Here is a 23215-nt window from a genome sequence, read left to right as displayed (position 1 = left end):
TTCTCTCTAGGACCCCTCCCACAACTACCTTCAATCAGCTCCCCAAATGTGGCCAATATGCGTGTCTGGGACAGGCCTCCAGACCCATCCCCCAGCAATCCTGCTTCCGGAGGGTGGAGGCTGGGCCTGGAAGCCTGCATTTGTTGCAGGCTGGCTCCCGGACCACTGGCAGACACGTCAGCATTGGGGGCAAGGTTTGTATGAAGAATCCCAGGACGTGTCCGCAAAAGGGCCTGGGCTGTAGCACCTAATGACTGTAGGACTATCTTCCTGGGATGGGCCCCATAACTGCTACAAATTCCTCAAAGTGGTCTCTGACCTCATATATGTTGGGAACAAGATCTCTTTGTTCTAGAGCAATGTCTGGAGAAGAGGGAGGCCCGAGGCGGTGTCCCTTTGGGTCAGATATGACGGGAGGCCTGGGTTCAAATGTCCCCCTTAAGCCAATGCCAAGAGCCTAGGTCTGCCTGAAGCCTGAGCTGAGGCCTGGCCTCCCACAGCCGTTGTGTCCAATCCAGACACCCCACCCTGGCACCCACCTTCCCACTTGTCTCCTCCCCTGCGCATCACCAGCGGGGATCTCAGAGAAAAAGCCAGGACTGTGCTGTGACCACTGTGAGCTTCCGTCTTGAGCGCCCAGCTCTCCTTGCCCCCGGAGGGGAGCTGTGTGTAAGTCTCTGCAAGTGGGAGGGAGGCTTGGCTCTGGTATCCTGGGATGGGAGACTCAGCCCCAGATAGGTTAACCCTTTCTTCGAAGAGCCAGCCTCTGTCCCCTGAGTGGCCTTCAGAGTGGGGTAAGGGCCAAGTGTGGAGAGGAAGTGAGAAAGAACGGAAAGCATCACTCTCTGTCTGAGCAGTGCCGACAATTTCTCTCCCTGGTGTCTCTACCCAATAGGAGATGACCTTGTGATAATGACGGGACGCTCTTTCTGTGGCTGGGGATGCCTGCTTTGGAAAGCTGGCCGGGCTTAGGGTCTCAGCCAGGTGTGTGTGTGTGTGTGTGTGTGTGTGTGTGTGTGTGTGTGTACAAATGCAGGTGCAAATGTGGCTTGGGTGTGCTCACAGGGCCAGGCGGTCCAGCCCCTGAGAGAGCAGTACAGGTGAGTGTGTCCTTCGGCTCACTGTAGCTGTACGGCTTCATGCTAAGCAGGGTGCACAGCAGGCCGGGCCCTGGGGAGTTTATTTGAAGGCCACCTTGAATGAGCACACTGTCCCTCCTGTAGACTTGGTCCCCCAGGAAGAGCAGGTGGAGGTGCCACCCTTGACATTCACCTGGAACCTGGAACCTGGAACCCCAGCCCTGTCTGAACACTGCGGGGTGTTTGGAAGTTACTTGCGGCTGCTCTCCTTTGTGAGGATCTGGTTGCGGGCCTAGGTGTGTCTGGCCTCCTGGCGAACTCGGGGCTGGCCCAGGGGGTGAGGAGGGGAGGGGGCCGGCCGGAGGTGCTTCTGACGGCTGGCGGTCCAGGACTGCCCCTACCTGCCAGGGGCTGGACCCTGGATTCTGCCCCATGACGGACACGCACCTCCCCCCGCTACTGCACCTTCTCCCCAGGAGTGAACGTTGGAGTGGGGACAGGTGAAAGGCATTACTTTTTCTTTTCCTGCCAAATCTTCCGGGCCTTGGCTTACCAGAGAGGGATAGCCTCCGAATCACAGATCCCAGATACACTCGAGACGACAAGCCGGGCCCGTTGCCAGGCAGCCATGGGTATTGCCTCATTGCCGGACACCCCACCTCACTCACCGCCCCAGCAGGGCTGTCCTTGCCTGTTGGAGGGCGGTCATGTTCCTGTCCCCAGCCCAGGGACTTCCCAGGCACCATTACCAGGGTAGGAGTCTCCAGAAGGCGAATGGCCCTTTTGAAACAGACCCACCTCCTCCACTTGTCCCCATCTTTTACCCAAGAATCAGACTCAGCAGGTGCCAGGCCTGCCCCCCCAGCCCCCACCTCCCGGGAAGCATCTGGGGGTCTGCAGCTGCTGGGCCTGTCCGCCTTCACACTGAGGTGCTGGTGTTCCCAGGCTTTCCCCCAGGATGTCTGCGTTCCAGAAATGGCTAGATAGCCAAGAATGGAATTTCAGGTAGTGGAGTGCAGTGGTTATGAGCCTCAAGGAGTTCAAATTCCAGATCTTGAGCTGGGCACGTCACTTAACCTCCCGGGGCCTCCACCTCCTCACCCATGAAACGGGGAGAGAATTATCCCCACCTCGCACCTCGAGAAGCTGCTGAGAGAACGGAGTACATGGCCCCTGAGGTCCGTGAGTGTAAGTAAGCAGTAGCCACTAGTATAATCTGTGGTGTTTCCAGGACCAGATCTGTTCAGACGTGGAAATACCTTTCAGTGCTTCTCAAACCGCAAAGGTGCTTTCTTCTTAACCCACCGCCTGGCACATACTCTCTCTCAGGGAGCTGGTGGAGGGTCAGTCTCGTCTGGGTTAGGAAATCAAGGCCTTTGAAATGTGAATGAGGACTGTGTCCCAACAGAGCAGTTCACAGGGAAATGTAGAGCCGCCTTGCCCCCTGGGAAGAGGGCAGGAAAGCCCTAAGGTCATGGGGGGGAGGGGAAGAGCTGGAGGTGGCCATAGGTCAGCAAACAGCTCTGTGGAGAGCTGAAGAAACCTGTGATGTACCAAGTCAGATCCTACCCTTGTACAGATGGAGAAATCGGGGACCTTACCTACTGGTGAGTATTTACATCTTCTGAGACTCAGCTTCCCTATCTTCAAAACCAAAGGTATAACCTCTGTTCTGCCCAGCTGCAGGAGGCCCTTAAGAGAAGTGTGCCTTCTGGCATAGGAGGCACCTTGGGAGTGCGGGGGTGGGCAGGACTAGTCAGGCAGAACTGGGGTGTGGGGCCCCACGAGTTTGCTTACCGCTGACCCATACCTCTGGTTGGCCCTCTCATAAGGAGGGAGAGCAGTCCAGGCCCACTCTGTGGGAGTATGGCAAAGGATGAACTGAGGGCAGCGCACCCCCCCAACAAGGACCCTGGGAGGCAGGTTTCGCATCACCAGCCCCTGTTCTGTGTCCTCTCCTGGATCATATTTGTGCTGCCCTAATTTCTAAGAGTTTAGACACTCCTTTGGGGAACCAAACTCATCAGGGGAATAAAAATTCAATTCAGTTCTCCACTAAAGAGAACTGTTGAGTTCTTGGCTTTCCTCTGTTGAGACACTTGGCTCAGATATCAGAATCCGACAAATCCAGGTTTGAATCCCCATCCCGCCGCTTACCGGTGGAACAACATGGAACAAACCTGGGTTCTTGGAGCCACAGAGTCCCCACTGACAAAGTTGGAAGAGTCATCTCTGCCTTACAGGCTTATTGAGAAGATTAAATTAATTCAGTGATTTATTTCAACAAATCTGTACTGAGCGTCTGTGGTGGGCCAGGCCTTGAGGATATAACTAAGAATACAAGACACGCAGGGATATGTCCCCATGGGGCCTTCAGACAAATATTACCCAATCACAACCCCAATATCGATGTGACCAATTGTGTTGAGCACTATGGAGAAACAGTACTCATGAGGAAGCAGCATGACCTCAGTTTTGAAGGATAATGAGTTGTGTTCTATTTCACTGGATCTAACACACTATTGATTGATGATACACTTTTATTTTGGATAACAAGGAGAAAGAAAATTTGTGCCAATTAACCATGACATAGAACATTCTTACCCCTAGAAATGTTCTTTTGTGCTTACTGAAAAAGTTCTTTAGACTTTCCTTCAATCCCAGAGGAGTTTCTAATCTCCCAGCCAATGTAAAACCAAAGGGTAACATCAGAGATCAGTGCAGGGTAAAATCCAAGAGAAATGTTCGGTGCTCTGCAGCAAGCTTCCTGATCTAAGACCCCTGGGTTGATACCAGATAGGTTCCCAGGTGCAGGTTCCACGGAACGGAGAGAGATAGGACAAGTGGGCCGTGCAGAGCCAGCACTAAGAAGGGCAGGAAGGGTGAGGATGGGGTCCTGGCTGTGCACCGCTCCCCGCTGGGCTGAGCTTCTGCCGAAATAGAAGCAGCAGCAGAAGGAAAAGAGCCAAATGCCAGAAGGAGGGAGTCTACAGAATGGAACCTGCTGTCAGAGATTTAAAACAGGCATCTTCCCTAGAAGTTCAGAGCACCCCAGTTCCCAGATCTTGGTTTCTAAATACCATTCTCCACTGAGTGCGGGATGGGGAGGAAACCAACAAACAAAAACAGGCCACTGTGGGGAAGCAGACAGTTCCAGGACTGGCTCAGAGAAAGTACAAGATGACTGTGGAACATCTTGTTGTGCTAGAATGTGATGATGTGCTAAAAAAAAATAATGAGGACATGTCGATAGGAATGGAAGCCAGTGTACGAGGATTTCTACTGGACAAATTTGGCATCCTGTGAGCACTGAAATAAGTACTAAGAGTTATAGAAGATAAGCCAAAGAATAAAATAACAATCTATGAGTCCATCTGATAAAGAATAAATGAATAATGAATGGGCAGTTGGGGAAGAACACTCTTCCTTACAAAGAATGCTAAGAAACAAATGTAGAAAAAATGATGGAATTAGGAAATCATCATTTGCCAGTTACCATGATATTTCAGACAAGAATCATGAATGGAGGGGCGCCTGGGCGGCTCAGTTGGTTAAGCATCAGCCTAAAGCTCAGGTCATGATCCCAGGGTTCTGGGATCGAGCCCCACATCGGGATCCCTGTTCAGTGGGGAGCCTGCTTCTCTCTCTTCCTCTGCTGCTGTCCCTGCTTGTGTTCGCTTGCTGTCAGTCAATTAATCAATCAATTTTTTAAAAAAATCATGAATGGCTGCTACCAGTAGCAGATGATCAGAAACAGGACACTTCCACAGAGTAAGACAGTGCACAGAGCAGAAAATCCTTCTCCTTTTGCTCTAAAGACATTAGTAGTACAGCTGGGAATGTTTGAGTAAGGTATGTAGATCCGATAATAGAAGTGTAGCCATACAAATTTCCTGATTTTGATAATTGTACTATGGTTATTCATTATATGAGAATGTCCTTCTTTTTAAGAAATACAGGCTGGGGGTGCCTAGGTGGCTCAGTGGGTTAAGCCTCTGCCTTCGGCTCAGGTCATGATCTCAGGATCCTGGAATCAAGCCCCACATCGGGCTCTCTGCTCAGCAGAGAGCCTGCTTCCCCCTCTATCTCTGCCTGCTTCTCTGCCTACTTGTGATCTCTCTCTGTCAAATAAATAAATAAAATCTTAAAAGAAAAAAAAAAAAGAAATACAGGCTGGGAGCACCTGGATGGCTCAGTTGGTTGAGTGTCTGACTCTTGGTTTTGGCTCAGGTGGCCATCTCAGGGTCGTGGGATCCAGCCCAGCATGGGAATCTGCGCTTGGTGTGGAGTGTGCCTGGCACTCTCTTTCCCTCTGCCCCCGCCCCGCCCCGCGCTCTTTCTCTCTCTCTCTCTCTCTCTCTCTCAAAATAAATAAATAAATCTTTAAAAAAAAAAAAAAAAGAAAGAAATACATGCTGAACTCTTTAGGCTAAAAGGGCATGGTGGTCATCTACTCTTAAACAGTTCAGGGGGAAAAGGAAAAAGTATGTAAAGCCCAAAGACCAATTTCCATGGTGCATATACTCTACCTCCATGGCCAATTTCCAGTGACCCACACGAAGTCTCCGAAAGGAAGTTAGGAGCAAAGTTGCCCTGGGGAGGGGGGAGGGGGGGAATCTCTGTATCCAGCAAACATGGTAAAATGCTAACATTTGGGGGAACTGAGTGCAGGGAATATGGGAAGATTTGTGCTCTTTTTCTGCAACCCTTAGGTAGTCTGAAACTTTTTCAGAGCCAAACGTTGGCTTTTTGAAAATGCTGCTCGTACAACCGATCAAATCCAGTAAACGAATTGGGGGAAGACAGTCAAAGAGCATCCAAGTAGAGAAGTCGAGTGTGTAAAGCCCAGAGGCGGAAAAGGCATGATTCATTTGAAAACCCAAACCAGGAAAGCCTGAGCACTGGGGGCAGAGGAGCCCAGAGTTGGGTTGGGGTTTGAAGGCCATTTTGGGTCCTGGGGAGGAGAAGTTACCCAAGCACTTTGAGCAGGGGTAGCTGGGCACCGTGGCCTTATTTGGTTTTATCACTCTGGCCCCTGGCTAACCCTCCATAAATGGTGGTCATTAATACCTCCGGGCTCTCTGCTGTCACTTCCCTGAGGAGACTTTTTGCTCAACTGTAGCTGACAGCAGGCGGCCCCGTACACAGGCTGCCAGGCCCCAGCCCCATCTTACCCCTCGGACCCAGTCAGACCTGCTTTCTATGCACACAGGCCCTCCCCCTCCTCCACCAGCTTCCTTCTGTCTGTCTGGATTTCTAGTCTGGGAGTCCCAGAGCCCAGGGGGGGCCCAGAGAGGTTTGAGTTCAAGGTGGAATGAATGGGCTGTTTGATGGGAATCTCCCGGGGCAACCTCCAGGGTTGGTACAGTGTGAGTGGCTGTGGGCTTCCTTTTTTTCCAGATGAATCACCGCTCTGTGCGTCTGTAACTCAGAGCGCCCTCCCCCTGACGTGCCCTGGGGCCCTGCGGTAACAGGAGCGCAGACTGGGGATGTGTGCTGGGCAGCTCCTCCTGTGACCAGCAGGAAGGACAGCATGCTCTGTGCGGAGCGTCCTACGAGTTGTTCCTGTGCGATTCCTCATCCGTCTTGCTGGAAGCGCAGAGAGGGCACACCTTATTACGTCCATTTTGCAGGGCAGCAAACTGAGGCTTGAAAGGTTTACCCTGACTATTTAAGTTTATACAGCTGAGCCAAAGATTCCACTGAGGCCATCTGACCCCTAAGGGCTGCACTTCTGCTCATCCTCCCACAGCCCCCAGGCCATTTTTCTCAGCCTGGGCATCGGTGTTGCTGGCATCCAGGCCACGTGGATGGGGGAGCTGGGAGTGACCAAGGGCTCCAGTGGGCCAGGAAGGGGTTCACTGGGATGCCTTCCGCAAGCTCTGCTTTAGCCAGGCCGGTTGCCATGGCAATAGCCAGGTTTGAGGGAGTTGGAGGCCAGCAGGGCAGGCTCTTCTGAATCGCTGGGTGTTTATTCTGCGGTAAATCCCTTCCAGAGTCCTCTGGGACTGCACATGGCCACCAGCGGTGGCTCTCAGGGCCAGGGTGAAAGCACAGGTTCTCAGAGAGGATGAAGCCCAGAGGCCTCAGCCACGGTGCCCCTCACCCGCCCCATTCCCACCAGCCTTGCTCTAGCGGCAGCCACCAGGAAGACCCCAGGCTTTTGCTTTCAGCTCCCCAGTCCCCAGACTAGGTGGAACCCAGGCAAGAACACAGATCTGGGGCCGCAGGGAGTTAATCCAACCTTGATTTATTCATTCTTTTGCCGGCTTTTGATTGCTGGCCTGCTGTCCACTGGTCACTACACCGGGCGCTGTGACCTGGGGTCAGCTTCCAGAAGCCAGACAGGCTCTGCACTCCTGGAGCTGGCCTTCCCGGGGGCTGGAAGACCCCACCCATGCTTCCTATGTCACCTTGATTAAGTCCCTTTCCCTCTCTGAGCTCATCTGCAAAATGGGCCCATCGTGCCGAGACTCAGGGATGCCAGTGGGGATGAGACCTTATATTTGAAGCATTTACCGGGGTGCCCAGGGCATAGTGGGGCTCAATACACAGTTATGGCATGAATGTCTGTAGGCTGCACTTGACCATTCTGTTCCACCCTCTAGGCCACCCCCAGAAGAGTCTAAGGCCACCTCCCCCAGGCCTGGTAAGATTCCACCGTGGCCTCCCGGTCCTGACCTCCTTCTCCAGCACAACTAACTTTTTCCTGTGATATGGGTTTCAGCAGTTATCTGTTGATTTGATTCAGATTTGATTTTCTAAGCTGGGCTACCCTAGCCAAGGGGAAAGTTTCTTCCCAACACCAGGGACCCTGACCCCTCTGCTCCCTACTTGTCTTGCTGCCCCTCACCCCTGTCAGCCCGAAGCTGGTGTGTAGAGACAATAGAGGGAAGAACCTGATCGTGTGACCCACCCAACGCTGCCCACCAGGCCTGTTGTCACAGAAGGAACCCTGCCTGAGGTCCTCAAGGTCAGCCTGAGCCCCGGCCCCCCTCGGTCTCCGCACAGGGCAGGCCTGCCGGGGGCAGGAAGATGAGCGGGTTGATTACAGGGGAGAGCAACATGGCCCCCAAAACCCACACTTAGGGAACGAGCAAAGAAGGAGAAAAACACTTAAGAATTTCATATTCTAGGGGCACCTGGGTGGCTCAGTGGGTTAAGCCTCTGCCTTCTGCTGGGGTCATGATCTCAGGGTCCTGGGATCCAGCCCCGCATCGGACTCTCTGCTCAGCAGGGAGCCTGCTTTCTCCTCTCTCTCTGCCTGCCTCTCTGCCTACCTGTGATCTCTGTCAAATAAATAAATAAAATCTTTAAAACAAACAAACAAGTATAATGCACTTAGATCTCCGAGGAGGGAAACTGAGGCTCAGTAGTTTAAAAAAAAAAAAAAAAGAGTTTCATATTGCATATTTCAGAAACATGAAACTACCAAGTAATCATCGTGGGAAAACTCAAAATGTCAGAGCGTTTCCTCACACTTAACTCGGCGGCCCAGTGCTGATACTGTTCTGCACTGCTCATGGTGGTGAGAGCCATGGGGTTTGGTGCCTCTAGAAGTCTTGACCAAGGCCTGGGAAATGGAAGTGGGCGCCCAGTCTGTGGGATCCCCCCCAAGCCGGTCCCAGAAGGACAGAGAGGGAAGATGTCTTCCTCTAGCTTCTGTTGGACACCAAGAGGCAGTACTAATGAGTTATGCAGGATTTTCTTCTCTCCTCTCTTGGAATTCCTGCTCCTCAGGCTGGGGGTCTGTCAGGGTGCACATTTATACCAGGACGGACCCTACAGAGCAGCCGATGGCCTGTCATTGAGGGTGAGAGGTCGGTGGGCTGGAAGGAAGCTGTCGGGGGTGCCCGGAAGGATGACAGGAACTGCAGAGCTGAAGAAACTCCCAGCCAGCCCAGCCCCCTGAGCTGGAAAATCTTGAACAAAGGATCCAGGCAAACCATAAAAGAAAAGGACAGTCAGACAGACAGGCCTAGCAAACATAGCCCCCGTGAGGAGGTCAGAAAACACTTGCACAGCAGAAGGAAAGGATGCAGATGGCGGAAGAGGAAAAGGGAGACCAGAGAGGAGATCTGAGGATTTCTGTTCTGTTCTGATCTGTTCTCTGCTTTTTCCCTTTTCTTTTCCCTCCCTGCCTCTCTCCCTTCCTTCTTTCCTTTCTTTTTAAATAGACTTTGTTTTTTAGAGCATTTTTTTTTAAGATTTTATTTATTTATTTGACAGACAGAGATCACAAGTAGGCAGAGAGAGAGGAGGAACCAGGCTCCCCACTGAGCAGAGAGCCCTATGCGGGGCTCGATCCCAGGACCCTGGGATCATGACCTGAGCCGAAGGCAGAGGCTTAACCCACTGAGCCACCTGGGCGCCCCTAGAGCATTTTTAAGTTCACAGCAAAATGAAGCAGAAAGTACACCATTCTCGAACACCCCTGCCCCCTCACAGCCTCCCCCACCATCCCCATCCCCACCAGAGCAGTATGCTCCTTACAGGCAATGAACCTATGTTGACACATCATTATCGCCCAAGTATAGAGTTTACACTAGGGTTCACACTTAGTGTTGTACCTTCTATGGATTCCGATAAATATGTACCAGTACTTATCAACCAATACGGTACCATACACCATAGTTTGGCTGCCCCAGGAATCCTCTGTGCTTCAGCTGTGTGGCCCTCCTCCCACCTGACCCCTGGCAATCACCGATCTTTCTACTGTCTCGATAGTTTTGCCTTTTCCAGAATGCCATATAGTTCGAACGTATTTAGCCTTTTCCAAATGTCTTCTTTCACTTAGTAAACGTGCATTTAAGTTTTCCCCGTGTCTTTTCATGGCTTGATAGCTCATTGCTTTTTAGTGCTGAATAATATTCCATCATCTGGGGGCCCCTGGGTGGCTCAGTCAATTAAACGTCTGCCTTCGGCTCAGGTCATGATCCCAGGGGCCTGGGATTGAGCCCCACGTGAGCCTCCCTATTCAGCAGGGAGCCTGCTTCTCCTTCTCCTTCTCCCTCTGCCTCTGTCTGCTATGCCCCTTGCTTGTGCTCTCTCTCTGTGTCAAATAATAAATATTTTTTTAAAAATTTTATTCATTTGAGAGAGACAGAGGTAGAGAGGGCATGCGCAGGGGGAGGGGCAGAGAGAGAGGGAGAAGCAGACTCCCCACTGAGCAGGAAACCGATTGTGGGAAGCTCCATTCCAGGACTCTGGGATCATGACCTGCCGAAGGCAGACGCTCAACCATCTGAGCCACCCAGGGGCCCCTAAATAAAATCTCTTTAAAAAAATATTCCATTGGGAAAAAAAAAAGGGGGCGCCTGGGTGGCTCAGTGGGTTAAAGCCTCTGCCTTCGGCTCAGGTCATGATCTCAGGGTCCTGGGATCGAGCCCCGCATCGGGCTCTCTGCTCAGCGGGGAGCCTGCTTCCTCCTCTCTCTCTGCCTGGCTCTCTGCTTACTTGTGATCTCTGTCTGTCAAATAAATAAATAAAATCTTTAAAAATATATATATATTCCATTGGGGTGCCTGGGTGGCTCAGAGGGTTAAGCCTCTGCCTTCAGCTCAGGTCATGATCACAGGGTCCTGGGATCAAGCCCCGAATTGGGCTCTCTGCTCAGCGGGGAGCCTGCTTCCTCCTCTCTCTCTGCCTACCTCTCTGCCTACTTGTGATCTCTGTCTGTCAAATAAATAAATAAAATCTTAAAGAAATATATTCCATTGTCTGGTTGGACCACAGTTTGTTTGTCCTTTCGCCTACAGAAGGACATCTTGGTTGCCTTCAAGTTTGCGCAATTATGGTAAAGCTGCTATGAACATCTGAGTACAGGTTTCTGTGTGGACGTAAATTTCAGCTCCTTTGGGGGTTGGATTGTATAGGAGAGGATGTTTGCCTTTGTAAGAAACCGCCCAACTGTCTTCCAAAGTAGCCGTACCGTGTTGCATTCCCATTACTATTGAGCAAGAGTTCTTTTTTCTTTTAACTTCTTTTTTTAATGTAAGCTCTACACCCAATGTGGGGCTTGAACTCATGACCCCAAGATCGAGAGCCCCATGCTCTATGGACTGAGCCAGGCAGGCACCAGCATTTGGGGTCATGCGTGTTCCAGAATGTGGCCTTTCTAATCGTGTGTAGGAGTATCTCACTGTTGTTTTATTTTGTAATTCCCTCGTGACATAGGATGCGAAGCATGGTTTCGCAGGCTTACTGGCCACCTGGAACTCTTCTTCGGTGAGGTGTCCGTCAGGTGTTTGGCCCATTTTTAAAATTGGGCTGTTTGTTTTCTTATTGCTGAGTTTTAAGAGTTCTTTGCATATTTTGGGTAACAATTCTTTCTCAGATCTGTCTTTTGCAAACATTGTCTCCCAGTCTGTGGCTTGCCTTCTCATGCACTTGAGGCACTCGGCGTTTTTGTTTTTTAAAGATTATTTATTTATTTATTTATTTGAGAGAGAGATGGTGAGCACAAGCAGACAGAGCAGCAGGCAGAGGAAGAGGGAGAAGCAGACTCCCTGCTGAGCAGAGAGCCCGATGCAGGACTTGATCCCAGGACCCTGGGATCGCTACCTGAGCCAAAGGCAGCCACCTAACCGACTGAGCCACCCAGGCACCCTGCTCTCAGCTTTTGAGCCGATGGTTTCAGCCCTTGACCAAGCCAGATGTGGTACAGGGTTGAGTCTTTTCCACCTGCTTCAGGACCACTCCAATGAGCAGTCGTTGCCCTGGCTGCCCCAGGGGGCTGGCAGAGACCTTGTCATCCGCACATGGTCTGATGGCCGGCCCCACCCAGTCCTTCATGGGGACTGCTCCCACCAACCCACCATGCAGACCCAGCTCTCGGCTCCGCTTAAGACCCAACTGACTAGTGCTGAGGAGGAAGAAGTCAGAGTGATGGACCAGAGAAACCGGAGGCACCGATATTTTTTTAAGCTTATTTATTCTTTTAAGTAACCCCTGCATCCAACGTGGGCTCCCGCTCCATAACACCAAGATCGAGAGTCCTGTGCTTTCCCAGCTGAGCCAGCCAGGAACCCCTGGAGGCACCGATTTAAACTGGGAAGTCAGAGAAGGCACCACAGATAATGGCACCATTTGGGCCTGAAACCTGGAGCCAGAACAGCATCCTGCAGCACACGGGTCCAGAGGGAAGGTCAAGCGCAAAGCCTCTTGCCTGTGTGGCTGAGACAGAAGGAGTCAGAGGAGGGAGAGAAGAGGAGGCCACAAAGTTTCAAAGACGGGAGCAGAGGCGGGCCATCGCCAGAAGTTTGGACTGACTCCAGATGCAGTGGGAAGCCACTGGAGGGTTTTCAGCCTAGAAATGACACGGTCTGATTTGCATTTTTAAAAGCTTTCTCTGGCTGCTCCGTGGAGGATGGATTACAAAGAAGCAGGAGGGGAAGCAGGGAGACGAGCTCGGCATGTTACTGCTCTGGTTAATATAAACACCCGAGCCTAACGGCAGCTCCCCTGCCGACGGTCACCGGAGCCAGTTGCATAGACCCCTGTGCACACTCACGGCAATCCCACACACACCTCGGGTCTCCCACACTCACAGACACCCACGGTCTGTCCCCGACACGCGTGTGTGCGCGTGTATTCACGGTTCCCCGCGCGCACAGACACAGATCAGGCTCACGCACACACGTTGCCACTCATGGCCCCAGCAGAGACATTCTCATGCACAGGCGAGGACACACAGCCCCGTTTACACACCTCTTTACACGTCCATGCCCCGTTTACACACCTCCTTACACGTCCATGACATGCTTGCATCCAGACACACATCTCAACATCCATGCCGTTTCCCATTTTCCAAAGGGAAGCAGGTCTGAGCAGGGGAAGGGGCTGGGGAAAAGGAGTGAGGGGTTTTATGAGAGGAGGTGGTAGTGCAAGCCTACTTAGTCACTGGAGAAAGAAAATGCTCTAACGCCTGCTCTAGCGCCCTCAATTGCACCTGACGGCTGGGTCAGCCAGTTACTAGCAAGACTGCCTTGAAGCCTTCTTTTGAAGTCAGGTTGGGGGCTCCCCCCCATCCTTACTTTGCAGTTCCTCCTCCTGCAGCAGCTGATGCCCAGCTGCCCCCACCTCCAGCCCTGACATTAAGCAGCTCTCACTGTACTCCTAGTGAGAGTGGGGTGGGGGGTTGTGGGGGGGGCAGGGCCTCTGCCCTCTAAGGCCTGAGAAGCCTTGTAGCTCCCAGGAGGTTTCCTTTCAGGGCCTCATGAGTCATGATAGGCAGAGGACAGAGGGACAGACGGGTAGGGGTGAGGTGGGTGGAGTGGGGGCTGCTTTGGGAAAATCTGGACTCCTCAGAAAGACCTTTTTCAAGGCCCCAGAGGACTCCCCCACCCCTCCCCCCAACCAAACTCCTGTCAAGCACTTCTGCTTCCAGCTCTGAGACCCAGCCACCGTGGCCTGCCAGCCACAGCAGTTCTTCGAGCAAGCACCTTCAAATCTTTGCTTATGCTGTTCCACGACCACCTGGAATGGCTTCCTTATCTTCCAGACTCAGTTTAGAAGCCACCTCCTCAGGAAAGTCCTCCTGATTGTCCCACCATGTCCTGGCAAGTAGAGGACCCTCCTTGTGCTCCCATCCATACCAACACTTACCGCACAGCCCAGCACCCACAGGGTTACACTTGGCTGCTTCCCCACTGGGGCAAAGACAATGTCTGATTGATGCTCTGCTGGCTGGCACATAGTAGGTGCTGAGCAAATATTTCTTGAATAAATAAACAAAAGTTGCTCCTATGTCTCAATGAAACTAGATAGGAGATCATTTCTGGAAAAGAGTCCTTGCTCCCTCTTTTTTGCTAGTCCAAGAACCACCTGCTGAACACTAAGTCTCCAGCTCATATCGTAGGGTACCTGGGGCCACTATTCTCTTCTACTTCCTCTGTCTTCAGCCAAGCCTGGTGTGTGTTGCTGAGGAATGCCAGGCCCCCTGGGTTGGGGTGGGAGGTAATGGGGATGGGGGAGGGGAGATTTGGAAAGTGGGGTGACATAGGGTGGAGAGATTCAAGTTAAATGTATATAATTCCCTATAAATTTCTGGGGGGAGAGGGTGATGGACACAGGGGTGTATGTGTTATCTGTTGGTAGAGAGCACTAGGTGGGGAATTAGGAGATGAAAAGAACAGGAAAAACACCCCAGAGAAAGAAGACTTTCAACAACCCAGACAGGGGTGAACAGTTTGCTGATTTAAGGAGAAGGCTGGCCAGAGCATCTGCCTTGTTGAGAAGTCTGGGCTGTGCCAGGAGAAGGGGTCCAATGACTCAAGACCTGGACCATGCTGGCGGTCAAACAGGATCCTGGCCTTTGTGACCCCAGCAGAATCCAACTTCCCTTCCCAAGGAGCAAAGAAATATAAAACCTGATAGCCATCATTTAGTGAGTGTTGATGACAACGAAGGCGAGCACAGCCCACGGCCACTTTCCAGGCTGTGCCATGACAGACATCACTAATCAATCACGAGTGTACGCATCCCCTCCAGGCCAGGATGAGATGTCTAAATTCCTACACAGTGCTCCAGGAGTCCTCACCCATCAGCTGGAGCTGGCACGTAAGGGGGACCTTTTTTGCCATCACTGATCTCCTGGTGCTTAAGTGCTTAAAAATTTATCCCATTCAATTCTCATACGAAATCTATAAGATAAATATTAACTTTTATTTCCCAGATGAAGAACAAAGAGGGGTCAGCATGGTTAAGGAACTTGACCGAATTCATACTGGTACTACGAGTAGGACTGAAAATTCAGACCCTAGTAGGTCTGTGTCCAAAGTCCAGGCTTTTGCCACCGTCTCCCCGGGTCTCCACACCACCCTGTTGTGGGTGTTTGCTGGGACTCTGTTGCTTCATAGTCTCCAAACTTCCTGTACCATGTAAGATGACAGCAGGAGAGGGCCATTACCCTCGGACAGGGCATTTGAGGAATCTTTCAGAAGGGGACCATTTGCCAAGAGCAGACAGTGCTGAGACCAGAAGGAGTAGTGAAGACCCTGGTGGGCAGAGAGGGAGATGACTAGAATCTGAAGAGAGCCAGAGCTGCAAAGGAAGGAAATAAGGGAGGAAATACCCCCATCTCTCACCATCTCCCTTCCCAGTCTCCTCCAGTGGGAGACCCTGGAAGCCAGAGGCCTGAAGTTTGGCTGATGTAGCCCACACAGGTCAGCCTCCTGGAAGTCAGAGTGTGTGTGTGTGTGTGTGTGTGTGTGTGTGTGTGTGTGTGTGTGTTGGGGCAGGAGGAGATAGAAGGATGGAGGTCTGGAGGAACACACTGGGAAGGCCATCCAGAATGTTCCTTTCCTGTTTAGGGGAATAGGGTGGGAATTTCCCTTCCTGAGGAGAGTTTATGGGCCAATAGTGGCAGTTTCAGTCTGAATCCAAAGACCTGGAGGACCATGAAAGCCAGTGGGGTATGCTGAAGTCCAATAGCAGGAGAAGACCAATTTCCCTGCTCAACAGTCAGGCAGACAGAAAATTCTCCCTTCTTCCTCCTTCCTGTTCTCTTCAAGCCCACCACACTGGGGAGGGCAACCTGCTTTACTCAGCCTAAGTATTCAAATGTTTAATCTTCCCCCAAGATGCCCTCACAGAAACACCTTCAAATTAATGTTTGACCAAATATTGGCATCCCATGGTCCACTCAAGTTGACACATCAGATAACCTGCCATCATACCATTGATGGTAGAGGGTCGGTTACAGCAAAGGCATCCTAGGCAGACCGCCCAACGGTGTGACTTTGGCAATGACGTTGACTGACTGGCATCCCTTGGATCCTGCCCATCTTCCCAGCTGGGAGTCCAGCCTTCCTGCAGATGCCGTGAACAGCCCCAGATTTCTGCTTAAGAATGTCAGAGTCCAGGGGCGCCTGCAGGCCCCCGTCAGGCATCTGACTGTTCGTTTCTGCTCAGGTCATGATTTCAGGGTCATGAGAATGAGCCTGGCGTGGGGGCCCTGCCCTCTGCGGGAAGTCTGCTTAAGCTTCTCTTTCTCTCCCTCTCTACCTCAGCCCTCCACCCCTCCCTCCCCCACCCCGCTCACATGCTCTCTCTCTGAGGGTTGGGGGGAGGGGAAGAACGTCAGAGTCCATTCCTGCTGCTAGCAATCAGACAACCAGGCAGGACAGTGTGATGACACACTCAGTGGTGAGCCCTAACAGGTGCGGCAGGGATGCCTCCGGCAATGACACAGCCTCAGAACCTCCAGCTTCCCCTTCTGAATGTCATGGCTCTGCTGGTCCCGTAATCAGGCACGCCTGCTTTGAGATCATTTGTGTTTTCAGCTGAGGTGCCTCTGGACACCCCAGGGATCTAATTCTACGATGTGCGCCCCAATCCCAGACGTGTTTGCTTTTGGAGGCTGAGAGAGAAGAGACCCCCCCCCCCCATGGCCCCAAGAGAATACACAACGGGGGCTGCTTTGGAAGTCCACAGTAGTACAACAGAGGCACCTCCCTGAAGGAACCCTCTGAGGGAAGGGCCCCGCCCTGCCCCCTGAGCCAACCACCCCCCCTCAGCCTCCTTCTGTCAGAGCCCTGGGGCCAAGCTGCCCCAAGAAGCAGCCAGCCACTGTTAACCATCCCCCCTCCACCCCAAGCCCAGGACTCGGATGTCTCTCTGGATGTTCAATATTTGCTCAGAGAATTAGAAGAAAGGCAAAGCGAAAACTGTGGACGTGATAGGCTGGTGCCTGTGGTGACAGGACCATGCCACCCCAGAGTTTCCAGGGAAAGTGTGGGGTGTGTGTGGTGGAGAGACCTTCCGCCCCAGACACAGCCTGAGGACTAACAGGAGAGGGAACCAAGCTGGCCCCGCTCTCCCCAACCACCAACACACATTCCCTCCCAGGGCTCCAGTCTGCGCACCTGTTGGCACCGGGGTCCCCCTGTTCTGCAGAACGGATGCACCAAGCCTGGCCCCACTGCAGTGAGGGCAGCGGTGTCCATGTTTCTTGCCCCCAGGAAGCCCTGGCTTAGCAGGGGACACAGCCAGACAAGCACTCCTGTGGGCAACTGTAGTTAGGGCATGTCACAGGGCTGCCTGGAACCTGCTCCGCCCCTCCCCCACCCCAGACCCCTGAAACTCCTCTTCCTCCAGTCCCATGGGTTCTGAGGACAAGCCTATGGCCGGGCTCCCAAATGTCTTCCTGCATCTCCTATCTGCCCTCACGACGAGGTTGGAGACAGCTCCTGGAAGGTGACCTGGGGAGACCAGGATGCCTCCTTCTTGCCCTCTCACTACTCCGAATACACTGTCTATCTCTTCCCTGGGGTGTCACTGTCCTGGCTTACAGCTCTGGAATTCTTGGAGAATGTGACCCCTGCCCAGGCCAACAGGGTGTTCGCCCTCTCCTGGGACGTGGGGGCAAGCGTCAGCTCCCGCAGGAGTCTTAGACAGAGCCCAGCTTGGTGGGGTTTGCTGACGTCTCACAGAACAAGTCCCTGCCCAGAGAAAACAAGAATGGAGGACCGCTGGCCTAGGCTTCAGGGACCTCATCAGACTTGAACCCAGCTATGTCTGGACCACCTGTCGACTCCCCTGGTCTGAGGCAGCTGAGCGAAGGGGGCTCCCCCCTACCCCAGGGCAGGTCTGCACCTCTGCCCACCCCGCCCCCTGCTACTTGATTTTGCTGACCTTCCCTAGCCGCCCCCTCAGAACTCAGCTCCAGGGGCGCCTGGGTGGCTCAGTAGGTTAAGCCTCTGCCTTCGGCTCAGGTCATGATCCCGCGGTCCTGGGATCGAGCCCCGCATCAGGCTCTCTGATCAGCTGGGAGCCTGCTTCCCCCCTCTCTGCCTGCCTCTCTGCCTACTTGTGATCTGTCAAATAAATAAATAAAATCTTTAAAAAAAAATAAAAATAAAGAACTCAGCTCCAGGCTGCCCAGGACAAGGGGGGAGTCTAAGCACTTGTGAGCCTCTCTCTCTCCTGGGCTCTTGTGGGTTGGGAGAGAGGGACTGGGAGGATGGGGGACCTGCCAGGCTCCTGGGCAGGGGTTCGGCCTTGGGGGTGGGGGTGGGTCTAAGTGAGGGAGTGAGGGAGAGTCCGCCTTTCATCCTGGCTCTGGAAAGCGAAGCCCCCCCCAGCCCGGAGCTGGCTGGCATTGGCATGCACCATAAATCTCGAGGACGTCGCAGCTGTGACTGGATTATTTATAGCCCCCGTCTTACATTCCTAACTCGAAAATATCACACAAAGGGAAAGGTAATGAAATCTCACCTCTCCTGCATGTCCCTCACTCCAAACTGCAGGGCTTTTTCCAGAAGCCCTCGTGGCTGAAGGAGGGATGAGAGAGGCCCGCCGCCTGCACCCCTGTCTCGCTCCCTCCCTCCTTCTGCCAGTCACACTCCTTTCCCCTCACCCGCCCCTCCACTTCCACTCGCTCTCAGACACATTCTCTCACGTTCTCTCTCTCTCACACATACACTTCCTCCCAGATGCACAGACAATCCTGTTCTCTGGCTCCCTCTCGGCTCGCGCTGCCTGAGCCCTTCGTAGCCCCCAGACACACCCCACACACATCCTTGCCCTTTTCCTTCCACTGCCGCTGCTGTCTCCCTGTGTGACTAACTCCCTTAGCTTGCGTATTTGCTTTTTGTGTGTCAGTGAAGACGCTGGCACATTCGTTACCAGGTCTGTCTTCCGCAAGGCATGTCAGCACCTGGTAGATAGTGGATGGAGGCGTCCGTTTACGTTCATCTTGCTCTGCCTTTAAAACTCCTGTGGGGGGGCGCCTGGGTGGCTCAGTGGGTTGGATCCTCTGCCTTCAGCTCGGGTCATGATCTCGGGGTCCTGGGATCGAGCCCCGCATCGGGCTCTCTGCTCAGCCTGCTTCCTCCTCTCTCTCTGCCTGCCTCTCTGCCAACTTGTGATCTCTGTCAAATAAATAAATAATAAAATCTTAAAAAAAAAAATAAAACTCCTGTGGGCATGGCCTCCCTTGGGAGAGCCCTTCTGTGGCACGTGGCCGTGAGGACACTGGTTCCTGGGCTTGACACACTCAGACATGCAGAAAGCACACGCCACCAAACACGCTTCTCACCCCGCAGGAGGGGACATCTAAGATTGTGCTCTGCAAATCGGACGCTGGGCCTGGGTGGGGGTGTTTTCTGGTGCTGAGGATGAGAAGGGCCTCCTCCTGCCTCCTCCTGCCTCCTGCCTTGCTGCCTTGGTGGTGTTAAGTAGGATGAGTCTGGTAGGACAGTGTCGCACAGGCACAAACCGAAGCTCTCAGAGCCCTGCGCAAGCTCTGGGGGAGAGCCAAGGCCCCACCCCTCCCTGCCCAGCACCCTCTAACACACACCCCTAGCCCAGGCCTAAGGAAGAATAATCAGAAAGCGACACTTCCTACTGCATCCTGGTCTGACAGGGTCCATGAGTCACTTCTGTCCAGACAGTCACAGGGACTGGGGACTCTGTGTGTGTGTGCGCGCACACATGCATAGATCGGTGCGTGCGTGTACACATACACAAGCTGGGATGAGGACAAGTCACAGATTATAACAGTTCACCCTAGGCTGGGGGTCTGGGGAGGGGTCCTGGGGATAGAAACCTTGCAACCCACCAATAGGGCGCCATTTCTTGGAAGCCTCCTTTTTAATCTTAAAAATTCACCTGGCTTTTTGCGTTATTCACAATAACATATAGCTGTACAAAAATGTCTTAAATGACTCATAATTAAAATTAAATTTTTGGGGGCACCTGGGTGGCTCAGTGGGTTAAGCCTCTGCCTTCGGCTCAGGTCATGATCTCAGGGTCCTGGGATCGAGTCCCACATCGGGCTCTCTGCTCCACAGGGAGCCTGCTTCCTCCTCTCTCTCTCTCTGCTTGCCTCTCTGCCCACTTTTGATCTCTCTCTGTCAAAAAAAAAAAAAAAAATCTTTAAAAAAATCTTTAAAATTAAATTTTTTTTCTGAAATCTTTGCTTATTGTTGACCTTTCCAGAAGTTGAATCTCAAAAACCCTTTGGCTTATCCCAGAGACTCTGAGGGCACAAACCCCCGAGTGAAGGATCAAGGGGACCAGTCCAGGGGGGTAAGGATATGGAGTATAAATTTCAGGATAAGGATACGAACAAAGGCTCTTGGGTTTACGTCCTGGCTCTGCCAAGTATTAGCCATGTTGGCCGTAGCTGAATCACTTCAGAATCTTGGCCTGGACAATGGGTGTGATCATAGCACCTGTCACCTAGGGCTTCTACGAAGCGTAAATGCATTAATGTATGCAAAGTGCTTAAGACAGCAGCTGACATGATACAGATGTTTGCAATTATTTTTCCGTAGAAGACCAACACAAAGCCACCAAATCAACAGCAGGGACTGAAATTAGAGAGCACTCTTGCCTCTTCTGGGATGTGCTCTGCCCTCGGCCTGGGCCACCCACCCAGCTCCAGGCCGCGGCTCGTGCATTCTGTCTGCCGGGTGCTTGGTCCACAAACGCTCCTGTCTGTCCCAAGCAACGTTCCTGGACTGGCATTCTGTGTTACAAAAGACCTACTAGAGGGGGAGACAGAGACAGGCCAACAGCATATAGACCGTATTCAGAACGGAAGACCCAACACAAGTAAGTGTCATTCCTTCTTTCAAAGAGTCACTGCCTAGCAGCAGGGTGCCAGAGACAGACAGGTTAAAGCGCTGAGTGCAGTACCGTGGGATTATGATGACATCGTCTAGTGGCATGGAAGACTCCTGCCTTGTGTCTCTATCAAGCTTCTTCTTTGATGTCACCTCACCTGCAGGGCCTTCTAGAACCCCCTGTGCGCAATGACAACACTCTTCCCCAACCGGTCATTCACTCTCCCCGACCTACTCTATCTAAATTCGGCTGAGACCAAATCTGCACATGGCTTTGCATTCCCTGCTGTTTAAGTCATGGGGAGCTGTGGTCATGGAAAGACCAGGTGCGCCTGCTCCACGGGCAGGCCCTGCAGTTGGTTCGTCTGGTCCTGGAACAGATGAACCCAGGTTCCGCCATGTCCAAGTGGGTGACAGCCTGTGGGCATATGGGCACACAGCCAGTCTGGGACCATGACTTTTGCGGTTCACGAGGACTTATCAGAGGGTCGTTGGGGGGCTGCAGAATCCATCAGGCTGTTTGTGCAAGCTCAGGACCTTGGGAATGAAGGAAGATAGCCATGGAGGAGCCTGGGTTCTGAACCAGTGAGCCCAACGAGAGAACTGGAAAGGCAGGTCGGGCTTCAGCTGGGCTGTTTTGCAACCAGGCAAGAGCAGGTTAAAAAGGATGAAGGTAGCTGGCAAGGGCAGTCAGGGCAGGGCCAAAGGCCTTCTATCTGTATATTCACTGTCTTCAGCACCACAAAGACGGCCTCCCTTGACCTCTGTGCTCCAGCCATGGAGGCATTAGGATGGCTTCCTCAGAGAGAAAAATTTGGTTTGGGCAAATTTTCTTCCAGCTGAACCCAGGGACGAGCTAGAGGCCTGACCGGTGGGGCAGAGGCCAAAATTACAGTATCGGAGAGATTCCCCAACAGACCCAGAATGGCTTCATTCCTGAGTCATGCTTTCCTGCAAACCCGGAGCACCTCCCAGCATTCAGGTATACTGCACAAGGGTGTCTTTTTAAATTAAGTGTTGAACAACTAAGACCTGGAATTTCCCCCTTGCTGCTCATTGAACTCCTACTCACTTGTCAAAACCCAAGCCAAAGTGCCCAACCTAAAACAGGGGCTCCTGCCCTATCAATCTGTGTGTTTCTGGAACTCTTCCCCACTAGGCTGAGCCTATCAGCGAGGATTTTGGCTTATTTATGACCACATTCCTAAAGCCGAATAAATGGTAATGACCAGAAGACCCAGTAAACCAAGGACAGGCCATGCTTTCTGACTCTGAGAATGTGATTACACCTCTCACTCCTCCCAAATAACCCAAGCATCTGCTCCGCGGAGGGAGGCAGGACATTCCTGTTTGGCAGGGACTGTTCCTGGTTTCAATGACCTGCCTCAACCAGATCGGTATCTGGTATCTCTTCGGATTTACCAGTTATCATTTGTGTGTCTCTGCAGGGGGCTGGGGTAAATGGTTACATAATCCAGGAAGAGTACGTCCTCCTCCTCTTGCCACAGACCCCTGGCTCCCTGTAGGCGCTTTCCTTATATCCCCCCAATGGCCCCACAGCTACCAGGCTCATTGGAAACAAAAGCCCCTGACAGGTGCAGCCAGTCAGCTTTCCAGACAGGTCAGAGAGCCCCTCTATGGGGGGACTCTCGGGGGTGGTATCAGTTGGGAAGGGAATGTCACTGCTTCTGTCTGGCAATAGCCCTGGGGCCCTGCACTCTGGAAGGGCCCATTGTTGGTGCATTCAGCCTGGGGCGGTGTGAGCAAATGCCGCTCCCCTCCTCCCCCTGCAAAGCTGCCACTTTGCCCCCAGGCAGAGTGAGTTTCTTGCTACCCCCAAGGGCCCAGAGGACAGCTCCCAGGTAAGGAAAAGCCCATCTGCAGCTTTCTCTCCTGTCCCGGGTGTCTCAGGGCTCTGGGACACACAATACACTTTATCAACAGCCTGTCTCTCCCCCAACAACCTTCCCTAACCCCACCCTGATTTCTTCCTTTAGGATGATAATAACACCCACACATCAGGATCCACAAGTAGAGAGGACTTCATGCTTAGTTCACAATCATTTGCTACCTCATTCGATTCCCTTCATCATGCTTGGAAGGAAGCGTAATTCTTTCTGCCTCACAGAACAGAAGTTCGAAGCTCTGAGTGACTTCGCCAAGATCACTAATACAGAAGAACTTTGAACCCCCTTCTGTCTAATCCCCAAGGCTGAATGAATTCTTCCCAAACACCCCATCTCTGTCCTTTATGGCCTTTTCTTGGGGGAGCCCTGAGGGAGGAAGGAAACGTACAATCGGACGGTCCCCCGGAGCAAGGAGAACAAAGCTAGAACCCCAAAAAAGGGCAAGAGAGCAAAAGACACACATGTGGAGCTGCACCCTTAGCCCCTATCTGCAATTCCTCCTTGCCAAGCCTTTCGCCAGAGTGGCCATCTGTCAACACCAGCTTCAGAATGAGGACCCACAGCCCCTGCCCTCCCCAGGGAGACTCTGAACGGCTGGCTTGAAACCCCCAGCCTACAACGGCAGGACAGGGGACTGAGGGGCTGAAAGTGTGGGGCG

The sequence above is a fragment of the Lutra lutra genome, chromosome 7, assembly GCF_902655055.1.
Source record: "Lutra lutra chromosome 7, mLutLut1.2, whole genome shotgun sequence".
Lineage (NCBI taxonomy): Eukaryota > Metazoa > Chordata > Mammalia > Carnivora > Mustelidae > Lutra > Lutra lutra.
Note: the sequence above shows the minus strand (reverse complement) of the source record.